This window comes from Oryctolagus cuniculus, chromosome 4 (assembly GCF_964237555.1).
Source record: "Oryctolagus cuniculus chromosome 4, mOryCun1.1, whole genome shotgun sequence".
Lineage (NCBI taxonomy): Eukaryota > Metazoa > Chordata > Mammalia > Lagomorpha > Leporidae > Oryctolagus > Oryctolagus cuniculus.
Genome location: NC_091435.1, coordinates 102,223,046 through 102,235,606, shown reverse-complemented (window position 1 = coordinate 102,235,606; position 12,561 = coordinate 102,223,046). Strand labels below are relative to the sequence as shown.

Genomic DNA, 12,561 nt, shown 5'->3' with positions numbered 1-12,561 from the left:
ATCAAGTAACTATGATTTAGGACAGTCACTGTCTATCTCTGCCTCAGTTCCTTAGGGAGAAAGTATATTGCATAGCTATCTGTACACATGTGTCTTTTGGGGTGTGTGAATAATTTGAAAAGTATGCAAACAATTTATTAATGTTTCATTACGTCGTTTTGTTTCAATGACTTGGTGATTTATGATTCTAGGCTTTTTTTTCTTTTCACTAATTTGAAGTCTAGATACAAATGCCTGCTATGTTTTGCTTTTACCAATTTTATTATTATTAATGTTATACAAGTTTCATGTATTTCATACATACTGATTTAAGAACATGGTGATACTTCCCACCCTGCCCTCCCTCCGTCCACCCTTCAACACTTCTTCCTTCTCCCTCTCCCATTCCCACTCTTAATTTTTACAAAGGTCTACTTTCAGTTTATTTAATGATCATAAGGTTAACCTTACACTAAATAAAAGAGTTCAACAAATAGTGTAAAGAAAAAAGCACTGTTCCTCAACAGACGAGAGAAGGCCTGTAAACAGTCATTGAATCTCAAAATGTTCATTTCACTCCAATACGTTTTACATTTTAGGTTCTCTATTAGGTACATCAGATAAGGGAAAACATACGATATCTGTCTTTTTGGAACTGGCTTATTTCACTAAGTATGATAGTTTCCAGTTACATCCATTTTGTTGCAAAAGACAGAATTTCATTTTTTTTAACAGCTGGGGTACTCTATACTGAATATATACCATAATTTCTTTATCCAGTCATCAGTTGATAAACATCTAGGTTGATTCTGTATCTTAGATATTGTAAACTGAGCTGCAGTGAACATGGGCGTACAGATTAACTCTTTCATATATTGATTTTTTTTGGTTTGAATAAACTTCCAGGAGTGGGATGGCTGGGTCATATAGTAGGTCTATATTCAGAGATCTCCATGCTGTCTTCCACAGTGGCTGCATCTGTGTACGTTCCCACCAATAGTGGATTAGGTTACCTCCCCGCCCCGCCCTGCCAGCATTTGCTGTTTGCTGATTTCTGTATGAGAACTAGTCCAACTAGGTGAAGGGAAAACTCACTGTGGTTTGAGAGAGAGAGAGAGAGAGAGAGAGAGAGAGAGCAAGAGATTGAGTGCACTCCCATCTGCCAGTTCACTTTCCAAATGCCCACAATAGATGAGATTGGGCCAAGGTTGAAGCTGGGAGACAGGAACTCAATTTGTCTCCTCTTTTTTAAAAAAAATATAATATTTATTTATTTTGAAAGTCGGAGTTACAGAAAGAGAGGGAGAGACAAAGAGAGAGAGAGAGAGAGATCTTCCATCTGCTGGTTCACTACCCAGATGACCGCAATAGCTAGGACTGGGCGAGGCCAAGGTCAGAAGCCAGAAGCTTCATCCAGGTCTCCCACATGGGTAGCAGAGGCCCAAACACTTGGGCCATCTTCTATTGCTTTTCCCAGGCCATCAACAGGGAACTAGATTGGAAGTGGAGCAACTGGTGTCCATATGGGATGCTGGCATCAGGGGCAGTAACACAATACCAGCGACAATTTTATTATTCTTATAACAAGTGGTGAAATCGTGGGGTTAATTTTAAACTCTAAGCACCTTAGAGTATCTATTCCCGGTTGGTACGGAGAAAGTCCCAAGAGTCTGTTGCTCCCATCCTAGCCGTGAGAATTCTTTGTGCTGTCTGTGAAATCATAGGTTTGTTTTTAACCCTTCACGGATTTGAAACCTACATGTGTGAAATTCCGGAAAAGACAAATTCCAGGAAAGACCCATCCATGTCTCCATTCCCAGTGGAAGAGCAGGAGGTAGCATGAGTGACTGACTGGGGTAAGGGAAAACCAGGCAAACCTCCCTGGCATTGAAAGAGAAGGGTTAGGGCTGGAAACCAAATCAAATTCCCCAGCAACTTAAAATTAGAGGCTGGACTGTAACACCTAGAAATCTTCAGTCTCACAGGTTCTGGAATCTCAAGCCTGGCTAAAGGCCAAGTCCCTGTCCAGCCCTCCCTATCCAGGTTAGTGGTGAGCTGACTATCCCTGCAACAAAGAGAAGACCTGACTCAACTAAAGTTCACGTGAATAGCAGGGAGTGCTTCCGGCCTCACTGAAGTAGGGAGCTATCCTTTCTGGAAGTGTGTGTGGGAAAAAATGGGAATAAATATTTGTAAGGGCTGTGTGTGTGTTAGAAGCAGCAAGCATTAGTTATTTCAATGTCTACTATTTTACATGCAGTGTCTAACATGCAGTAAAAAAAAAATGCAGGACATGTGAAGAAACTGGAAAATATTTTCCACAATTAAGACTGAAAATGTCTGGCGCCACGGCTCAATAGGCTAATCCTCCACCTGTGGCGCTGGCACACCAGGTTCTAGCCCCGATTGGGGCACTGGATTCTGTCTCGGTTGCTCCTCTTCCAGTCCAGCTCTCTGCTGTGGCCCAGGGAGTGCAGTGGAGGATGGCCCAGGTCCTTGGGCCCCGCACCCCATGGGAGACCAGGAGAAGCACCTGGCTCCTGGCTTCAGATCAGTCCGGTGCTCTGGCTGCAGCACGCTGGCGGCAGCGGCCATTGAGGGGGTGAACCAATGGAAAAGGAAGACCTTTCTCTCTGTCTCTCTCTCTCTCACTGTCCACTCTGCCTGTCAAAAAAAAAAAAAAAGACAAAAAAAATCAGTAGAAGCGTATCCACATCAAGCAATGTCCCAGATGCTACAATTCTCAAGAGAAAAAATGACTTCAACACTACCATTTAAGTATTTTAAAGGTAGATAAGCACCATGAGTAGGTGGAGATTATTACCAGAGAAATGGAGTTATAAAAAGAAGCAGAACTGTTAGGAATGAAAAACATGAGGGGCTGGCACTTTGGAATAGTGGGTAAAGTTACCGCCTGCAATGCCAGCACCCCATTTGGGCACCGGTTTGAGTCCTGGCTGCTCCACTTCTGATCTGGCTCCCTGTTAATGTGCCTGGGAGGGCCTTAGAAGGTGGCCCAAGTACTTGGGCTCCTGCACCCATGTGGGAGAGCTGGAAGAAGCTCCTGGCTCCTGTCTTCAGCCTGGCCCAGCCCTAACTTTTGTGGCCATTTGGGGAGTGAACTAGAGGATGGAAGATATCTCTCTCTGTCTGTACTTCCTTCTTTCTCTGTAACTCTGCCTTTCAAATGTAACAAATAAATCTTAAAAAAAAGAAAAAAGAAATGCAAAAAAAAAAGAATACAGCATTTGATTGGCTTACTAACACACTGCTTTGTGTATCTTTTTAAGAAGTTGTTCTAGGGGCTGGCGCCTTGGCTCACTTGGTTAATCCTCCCATATGGGTGCTGGGTTCTAGTCCTGGTTGCTCCTCTGCCATTCCAGGTCTCTGCTGTGGCCCAGGAGGGCAGTGGAGGATGCCTCTGCACCCGCATGGGAGACCAGGAGAGGCACCTGGCTCCTGGCTTCGGATCAGCGCAGTGTGGGTTGTAGCGGCCATTTGGAGAGTGAACCAACGGAAGGAAGACCTTTCTCTCTGTCTCTCTCTCTCTCACTGTCTATAACTCTACCTGTCAAATAAATAAAAATTAAAAAAAGAGAGAAGTTGTTCTAGAAGTTGCCATAAATGCATACACATGATCAGAGTCTACCTTCAAATAATACTAAACTCTTTAATTTAATATGCAGCCAGTTGATTCTAAAATATTTGCATGCTGACTATAATACTTATTGAAGTATCTTCTTGGAGTAGAGACACTCCATTTCAAACTACAGTGGTAGAATTGTTGGTTTCATTTTGCAAGGTTTCTGTGTACCCAGCACTGAACAGTGCCCAAAAGTACAGAATAAACATCATATATGGTGGCTATCCTCAAACAACTTATCGTCTAGTTGCGGAAACACAGCAAATACATTTAAAGTAAATGGGAAAAACTGAAGTCATGTATCATTTGTTCCCAAATAGCCTAGTGTAACTCCATATTATTTAGGAATTTGGTAAAGCATAGCATCAGTAGCTTGAGTAGCTAAGACAGGCTTTCTTAGAATAATTGGATGTTCTCTTTGGTCAAATAAAATATTCTGAATGTAAAGAAAAGTCTTATTTGCTAGATCCCTGTCTTTCCCCCAACCTTCCCCACCCTCTGCCTCATTTTAGGATGAATCAGTGGATAACTAGTTGAGAGAGAACTCTTGATGTAGATTTCTAAAAGTGTTTTGGTGGTCAATTTTCCAGGCTCTTCATGTCTTGGAGCTCTCTTGTTGGCAATTACTTGTTTTCTGCAAGCTCCCTAAGCTTTATTATTATTATTATTATTAATTTTATTATTAAAATAATATCATCTATATTCATATTATTTTATAAGAAGTGGAATGGGGTGATAGTATATTATTTATTTATTTTTATTATATTATTTATTATTCATCATCATATTTATTTTTTATAAAAGGTGAAAAGAGGGGCTATATCATATCTAAAACTGAGTTTTTTGTAAGTGCAAGAAAATTTGTGCCATAACCATAGCTATTTATTTTTCAACACATGCATTTATAAAGGAAAATATTTAGGCCAATTCTTCCTGATCATTTTATTCTAACTAGCAATTTGTGAAAACTATTCAATTTTCGAGATGTATGTAACTTTTCAATGTCACTTAGATATTTCTGTTATTTTATTAATTTGTATTTTTATATTAGAAAATCAAGAAATCATTTTGCTTGGCATAGTGCAGTTATAGACCAAATAGGTCCCCAGATCAGAAAAGTGAGCAGAGCCCTCTGCCTACCACCACTATCCACTGCTCTCCCTAAGTGCCTTTTGCGAGGCCTGCGTTCTTGTTCAGCGACCCATGCCTTCTCTGATAATAGTAGATAGAGGCCTTTTAAAATAGCAGCAGTGGCACAGCACATCTTGTTCAAGGAACAGCAGCGTCCGCACTTAGTGCTGGATGCCCCAAGCAGCTGTCTGAGTTGCTTGCCCCCAAATTGCCTTTGGATAGAAGTAAACAAACAAGGACATCCAATGGAGTATATTTGAAACTGACCTCCGAGGCCATCTATTTTAAGCGGATTGTAATTTTGCAAAAGGCATGGCCCTATTCCAAATGTTTATTTAGTGTTGAACAGTCTCCAGCTGGCTGTTTGGTCCACTTTTTTGATGGTGTTGAAGACATTAAGAAAGATACCATAATAGATGTTGGATTTATACTCATCTTGGTGCATAGCAATTCATATTGTTGGATGCCAGACTCAAAATTCACTTAAGAGACAGGCAAATGAATATGGGTACATGGCAGCTATTTTTTGTGGCACCTTCGATTATCTTTACCCCTCACACCCGAAATGGTACCTTGATTAGTTAGGAGCCTTCCTATAGCCTTCTAAGTTCTTTCTAACACAGTGGTTTTTCATTGACTACACACTATGTGCAATGCACTTGGCTAAGCTTTTGGTGCGTGATCTCCTTTTGTCCTCACCATAACATTTAGAAGCAGGAATTGTAATTCTCACTTTAGAGACAAGGAAGTTATAGCCCAGAGGCCTCTAACACTAAGACAGAAGTGAAGATTTGACCCAAGTCTGGTTCCAGAAATTACTTTCATTTAATGTTATTTATTTATTAGCCAGGTCTCCTCAACACTTCGCCATGTCTATGCTTATATTATAGCAACTCTTTCTCCATTTAATTATCCCTGATATGAATTTGGGCTCCAGGGTGTGACAAAATTAATACCCAGGGATGAATCTTCTTTTTCTCTTATAAGTGATAACAATTCATTTTCTAAGAGCCAAAAATAAAGCTCTTCCAAGGATTGAACATGTGCACACATTTTCCTAAACATAGGACAAAAACTCAGAAAAACAAAACCAAAACCCAAACTGATCTTGTCTATCATCCAGCCTCAGCTCTCTTACCTTTGTAATGTTCCACATGTTAATTTGCTCCTGGGAGAGACTTCTCCTAATGGGCTTTCAGGTGAAAGAACTGGGGGTCAAATTAATGGCACAGTTTGGAGTACTGAAATTGGTCCTGGTATGGAGAAGGGAGATTTACTCAGCCTTGCTGTCATACTCGGTTTTGTTTAACTTCTGCTCCTCTTCTCTCCTCCCTATCTAAAGTGATTTGGTCGTTCCCTGACGGAGAAGAATAATCAGTTCTGACACAGCTCACTGGACCTGCCTATGACATGTAGAGTTACCCCCAAAAAGTAAACTGCTGGAAATTAAAATACAAGTGTCTCTGTACTTCCAAGTCACACCTGTCTCCCCATAATCATATTGGAATTACTGTCACAGTCACCAAGTTCTGCTTGGTGCAAATTGTTTCCTCTAAGCAGCGCTTTTAGGAACTTGAGGAATTGCTGAAGGTAGGGAGAAATTTTAGGAGATCTAGATGGTAATTAACTTTCCCTCTACTTAACTGTGTCTCCACTCCTTTGTGAATGCAACTGAGACTCTCAAAGATAAAGGGGTGTTCTGAGGATGGCAGCAGCCCAAGTCCAAGGAGCTCACAGAATCTTCATATTTCCTAGGATTTTCAAGCAAAATTCTCTTAGGAATATAGGTGGTATGAGAAGGAAGCAAAGTGATTTTTTAAAATGTAAACTGGGTGTTATCTTTCTCTACAGCACCAAGTAATCATGTTATGTGTTAGTGGATTTATTTTCTCAATAGTCCCATGACTCTATCTTCCTTTTTATGACATTTAATGATTCATTACTGGATAGATGATAAACTTTACTGTACTGCCAATCACCTCTTGTCATTCCCCTACCCCCGTCTCCATTCTTCTTTGTCTTTCTTTTGAGAGTCATCATCTTCATATCTCCCGAAAATGCTTTCCTGGTTCTTGGCTGTTATTCATGATATTTGTATTGTCCAGAAATGTTCAGCTCCTTCCTCTTTACCTGCTGAAGCCCCCCCTCCCCATCCTTTGAGGCATACTGCAAATAGTATCTCTTCTAATAAGGCGCTACCCAAAAATATAGCCCCAAATAGTCACTTGTGACTTTCCATAGTTGTTCTTGCATGATTAATGGTTGCTACTTTCCAAAAACAGATGGAACTTCCATGTAATTTCACTTTCTTCCAAGTCTTTCCCCCAGTTTATGGGTTATACCACTTGAGTGGGCTGTTACCAGTTCAGGGATCTCTTTACACTCCCTAACTTATCTCTGTGACAATTTAACTCTGTTTTTTCCACTTCAATGAGACTCCGCATCCTGAGATCACAGTGCCTTCCCCTTTGAGATCCACTTTATAGCACATTCTCCCATTTTCTTGTTAATCTCTATTTCCATGGTCCTAATCCTAGCTTGTAGCATTGTTCTCTTTCAACCTTGCTTTCCTCCCATTCATTCTGCAAAATCAGCTTTATGCGTTCTTTCTCTTCTCCAAAGTTGCTTTTTTCCTGACAGCCGATCATGTGTCTGACATCCTGAGGTTGAGCATGCCTCTCCCCTTTTACCACCTGCAACCATTCCCTTCAAAAGCTAGACGTATAAAGGTCCTACCCCTGACTCTGCCTTCTAAAAGCTTCTGTTGCCTCTTGTGAGTGCACAGGCCAAATGCTCCCAGTGGCCTGTCCCCTCCTGCAGAGCCATACTAATGGAGCTAGGATTGATGCCCACTCTCAGAGGAACCACATAAGAGCTCAGAGCCTGGGGCTAACATGAGTTCAGCTGCGTCTCAGCTCCATTGCCATGCAGCTGCGCCCCTGCAGCCGCTTTGAATCCCTGGGTACAACCTGTCAAGACCACTGACCACCCAGTCTCTCAACCACTTGATGAAATAATTTTTGGTCCTAAATTGTCCTTTTGTCTTGTGTAGTGGCTTTGAGCTGTTCACTGATGTCTTGTTTGCCTTTTTCCTGCCTGACCACTGAGGCCTTGGGCTCTTGTTGCCTGACCTCTCCTCTGGAATGCTGCCCCCTCTTTGTCAGACTGCTTGATTCCCTTCTCCCAGGCAGTCAGCCCTTTCCTGACGATGCGCTTGCTCTTGCCTTTGCCATTCACTTAGTCTTTCTGGCTCTACCTCCAGGGGGACCTCTGCCTTTCATTACCAGTACGGATCCTACTCTTAGATCAATGTGATGACTGCATATTTAGTATGTTTATTGTATATAAAGCAGTGTGTAACTTATGTCAATAACACAGAAATGAGCACTAAAAGTACTTTCTTTCAAGAAGCTTACAATCTAATGGAGCAGTGGTCAAGTCAATTTATTTGCAAACAGCATACTGTGATAAATTCCTTAAGTGAGATTCAGAGAACGGAAAGAAAAAGTCCAGTTCATGTGTGTCAGCGTGTGTGTGTGTGTGTGTGTGTGTGTGTGTGTGTGTTTGGGGCATAGGGTGGTGATAGGACAGTTTACTTGGGAGAAATGGTGCTTGGAATGGTTTGGAAGTAGATAGGAGGGGTTGGTGTTGTAGTGTAATGGATAAAACTGCCATCTGAGACACTGGCATCCCATATGGTCTCTGGTTTGAGTCCCCGCTGCTCCACTTCAGATGTTTCCTGCTAATGCACCTGGGAAAACAGCAGAGGATGGCCCAAGTACTTGGGTCCCTGCACCCATGTGGGAGACTCCTGGTTCCTGGCTTTGGCTTGGCCCAGTTCTGGCCATTGTGGCCCTCTGGGGAGTGAACCAGCAGAAGGAAGACCTCTCTCTCTGTCTTTCCCCCTCTCTCTACCTGTAACTTTGCCTTCCAAATAAATAAAATAAAAAAAGTTTTTGAAAGAAAGGAAGTGGATAGGATCATATCCATGGTGACACACATCTGAAGGAAAAGTGCAGTTAAGTTTGGCCCGACATGTAATGTGGCAGTGTTTTTGACCACAGGGTGCTGTGACTGTCTTTTCCCTGGCATGCTAAATATCCCCTTCAGTAAATGACAGCTGTGATCTCTAGTCACTGAGGCAAACAAACACAGCCCTGCCATAGTTACAAAATGTCCATGGGAAAGAAAGAATTGCTCAGTGGTACTTTTAAGACATGGTAAGGAAGCCTTTATTCAGCATTGTAACGTCAGGTACGGGGGCCACGGCAATTGGATTTTGCAGTGGGGAAGGGAATTCTGAACACAGCATGGGCAAGTGAGAACGTTAATCAAGGAGTTGGAGCTGAGGGCAACTGGTTAGAAAATTATTAAGCAATAACATCAGGAATATGAGAATTCTAGCTAAAATTGCATAAAAGGACTCTCGCTAAAGACTAGCCAGGGTGATCAGACAGTACCCGAGGGTGGTAGTGGATGAGAAACCTGATCAGATATTGAGGGTTTTTGCTTAACTGACTTGGTAGAGTTCTTTGCTAAACTGGATTTCATAAAAAAGAACATAGACAGGCCTAGGAGAAGGTTTATGTGCCTCACTAAAGTTTGGCTAAGTAAAGAACCTTTGTCATCCCTGGGGAAGATGCCAACCTGCTAGAGAAGCCACTGGATTATGGGTGTTACATGAGAAAGTTCAGGAAGGTCTGCTGATCTGAGGAGTTTGTGTGCTTAAACAGGATTCAGTGAGAAATCACTGAAAGTCTTTGCGTATGGCATCACAGGATCCAAGATGTTCTTTGGAAATAATTAAATGTGGGTACTCCCAAAAGTTCATGAAAAGACACAACTTAAATAGAAGTTCCTTTTGAATTCCATGCATAATTTTTCTATAATATGCATTTTCCATGATCTTTCTGAAGACCCTTCCTATTACTCTGGCAGTGAAGCAGAAGAGAGAAAACAGGAGAGACTGGATATGGGGAAAAGAGTCAGGCAGCTGTTGCAATAAATCCAAATAAGGAATTATGGCAAATTATGCTGGCAGAGCCCCGAGGTCTCCTTGATAGAGTAAGGCAACCAATTGGGTGGGGGGTGTGTCCAGGGAGAACTAAGGCCACAGCACTGCCCCAGTCTTGAGCTCAGTGACTCTGAGCACAGTGACGTCATACACAGAGGCAGGGGAATCAGACAGGGAACAAGTGTTGGGGAAAGAGAGCTCAGTCTGCAGCATGTACTGTGTGTGCCGCCCAGGGGACACAAATGACTGGAATGGTCCTGCCAAGGACCGGAGGCTGCTTAATGAATACGAATGATGCTTCTTGAAAGGCGATTTTTAAAAGTTCTTTAAAACGAATTGCTTCTTAAATAAGCCCGTCTCACACATCCAGCCTCATGGTCACCTTGCTCACCTCACCCACCCTCCTCCTTTTTCCTTTCTTTTCTTTGACGTTGAATGTAACTAAACTTTATCCCAGTTCAGGTCAGAGTGCTCTCCAAATTGACTTAGCATTTTGAATTACTGAAAGACTGAGCTTTTCAATAAAATATTAGGTAATGGATGTACCAGGAACGAGCTAAAAAAGATGCCATTTTTTTTCCCACTGATTTCAGTTTTATTCCCCAGTGTCTCCCACTGAAGGAAGGTCACAAGCAACGAGGCAGCGGCACATTGGATCCGAAATTGCTAAAGTAAGTTTTCTCCTCCATGGGAGTCCCTGAGGACGCCGAATCCGGCTGAGCTCCTCAGGGTTTCATATTCTTCCCCTAAGTAAATTAAATCACGAGCACATCTCATCACAGCGGTCCACACAAAAGCCTTGCTATACCTTTTTGGCAAGGAGTATTTGAAATGGAGCTTTCAGAAATGCTAAAAGCCTGCCTCCTCCAGCCATCTGTGTTGGCTGGCCCAGCTGTGACCACGGGTGGGCCCTGGGGGTGGGGAGGGGGGGCGGGGAAGCAGGACTGCAGTGGCAAATGTCATCCATGTGGGAGCCAAATTGAGTCCAAATGGACTGCTGTCAACATTTTCTCTCTTTTGCTCAATGGCTTGATGAAATTTCCCCCTGAACCAGCTAGAGGTCCTATTGGAAATTTGCATGGAGAGTGGCTGTCTAACCCTCTCCCCCAACTTTCAAAGTGCTTTAGATGTGCGCGTAAATGAATACAAATAGGAATGTGTTGGGAAGATACAGTAGGGAAGCCTTCTGTGGTTCTGCGAGCCTGTACAAATGCCGGCTTAATTAGAAAATCAATCTTGCTGTCTGGCTGATTGATTGTGATCCTCAGCTGGAGGTGGGAAAGAGAGCCGAGTCATGACGAGATAATTTTTTCCTATTACTAAAAAGATGCCTAATGTACATCTCTAAGCAATTCAGCGTGAAGAACTTGTTAAAAACACACCACTTTTTCCCTCTTGCTAATTGAATCTTTGGGGGAGGGGAGGAATAACAGGAGTTTGCATTTTATGAAAACTCCCACAATCTTTTTTCCTAAAGACACTCAAATTCTGAGAGGTGATTTAATGGCTATCTCCAAAGAAATGGAAGTGTTTAAAATTTCTTCTTCATTTATTGTCATTGTATTTGAAAGGCAGACACAGAGATGGAGAGAGCATGATCTTTCATCCACTGGTTCACATCCCACATGCCTGCAACAGCCACTGCTTGGGTCAGATTGAATGAACCAGGAGCCTGGAACTGAATCTGGGTTTCCCATGTGGGTGACAAGGACCCAAATACTTGAGCCATCACCTGCTGCTTCCTGGGGTGTGTATTAGCAGGACGCTGGAATCAGAAGCGGAGCAGATCTCAAACCCAGGCAGTAAAATACGGAATGCAGGCTTCCCAAGTGGTATCTAACTGCACCAAACTCCCACTCCGAAGGGGTTTTTATAAGCAAGAGGAAAGGTGACTGCCTGCTCACCACACCTGTAGAACACTGACTTAAGAGATGGGGTTTCTATTTCTGGAGGAGAGAATTTAGGTTGCTGACCATCACGCTTTCTGGTGTGAACAGTGTGTTTACGAAATCACTTGGAGTCCTAAGGTCGGAGAGTATCTCCTTTGCTCAGGTGGAGACCCAATCCAGAAGTTTAGCCTGTCCAAGGCCACATGGATGAGTGCAGGAGCCTGGGAGAAAGGCTCTCTGCCCTCCAAACCTGTGAATTTCCTGGATACCACGTACCTTCTGAAGGAAGGCTACCATGGAAACTGATGTGTTCGGTTTCTCCCTGGTCCATCAGAGGGGTTCGAAGGCATCCTCTGATCTGTTTTGAAAATGTCCCACTGAGGCCGGCGCTGTGGCTCACTAGGTTAATCCTCTGCCTGCTGCGCCGGCACACCGGGTTCTAGTCCCGGTTGGGGCGCTGGATTCTGTCCTGGTTGCCCCTCTTCCAGGCCAGCTCTCTGCTGTAGCCCGGGAGGGCTTGGAGGATGACCCAAGTGCTTGGGCCCTGCACCCGCATGGGAGACCAGGAGGAAGCACCTGGCTCCTGGCTTTGGATCAGCATGGTGTGCCAGCCGTAGCGGCCATTTGGGGGGGTGAACCAACGGAAAAGGAAGACCTTTCTCTCTGTCTCTCTCTCTGTGTCTAACTCTGCCTGTCAAAAAATAAAAATAAAAAAATAGTCCCACTGAGGACACATTTTTAATTCAGATCACAGGTCATGATGGAACACAGAGCTTTGATGCTTTGATCTGCCTTTTTCTCCTGTGAGTCTTAAAAATGCAAAGCATTTATGCCTCCATTGCAGTTTCATCAACTGTCTCTCTGTCATCTCAACTCTTGTGTCTTTTATTTGCCATACCACAGAA

General features: G+C 43.1%; 1 long non-coding RNA gene across 1 annotated transcript in view; it reads left to right on the top strand.

The window, feature by feature from the left end:
- LOC127482903 (uncharacterized) overlaps window positions 1-12,561 on the top strand; it is a 370,681-nt gene that overhangs the window by 27,457 nt on the left and 330,663 nt on the right. Inside the window, exon 2 of the long non-coding RNA XR_011388372.1 lies at window positions 10,374-10,438. This is a non-coding gene — a long non-coding RNA (uncharacterized lncRNA). The remainder of the gene's footprint in view (window positions 1-10,373; window positions 10,439-12,561) is intronic.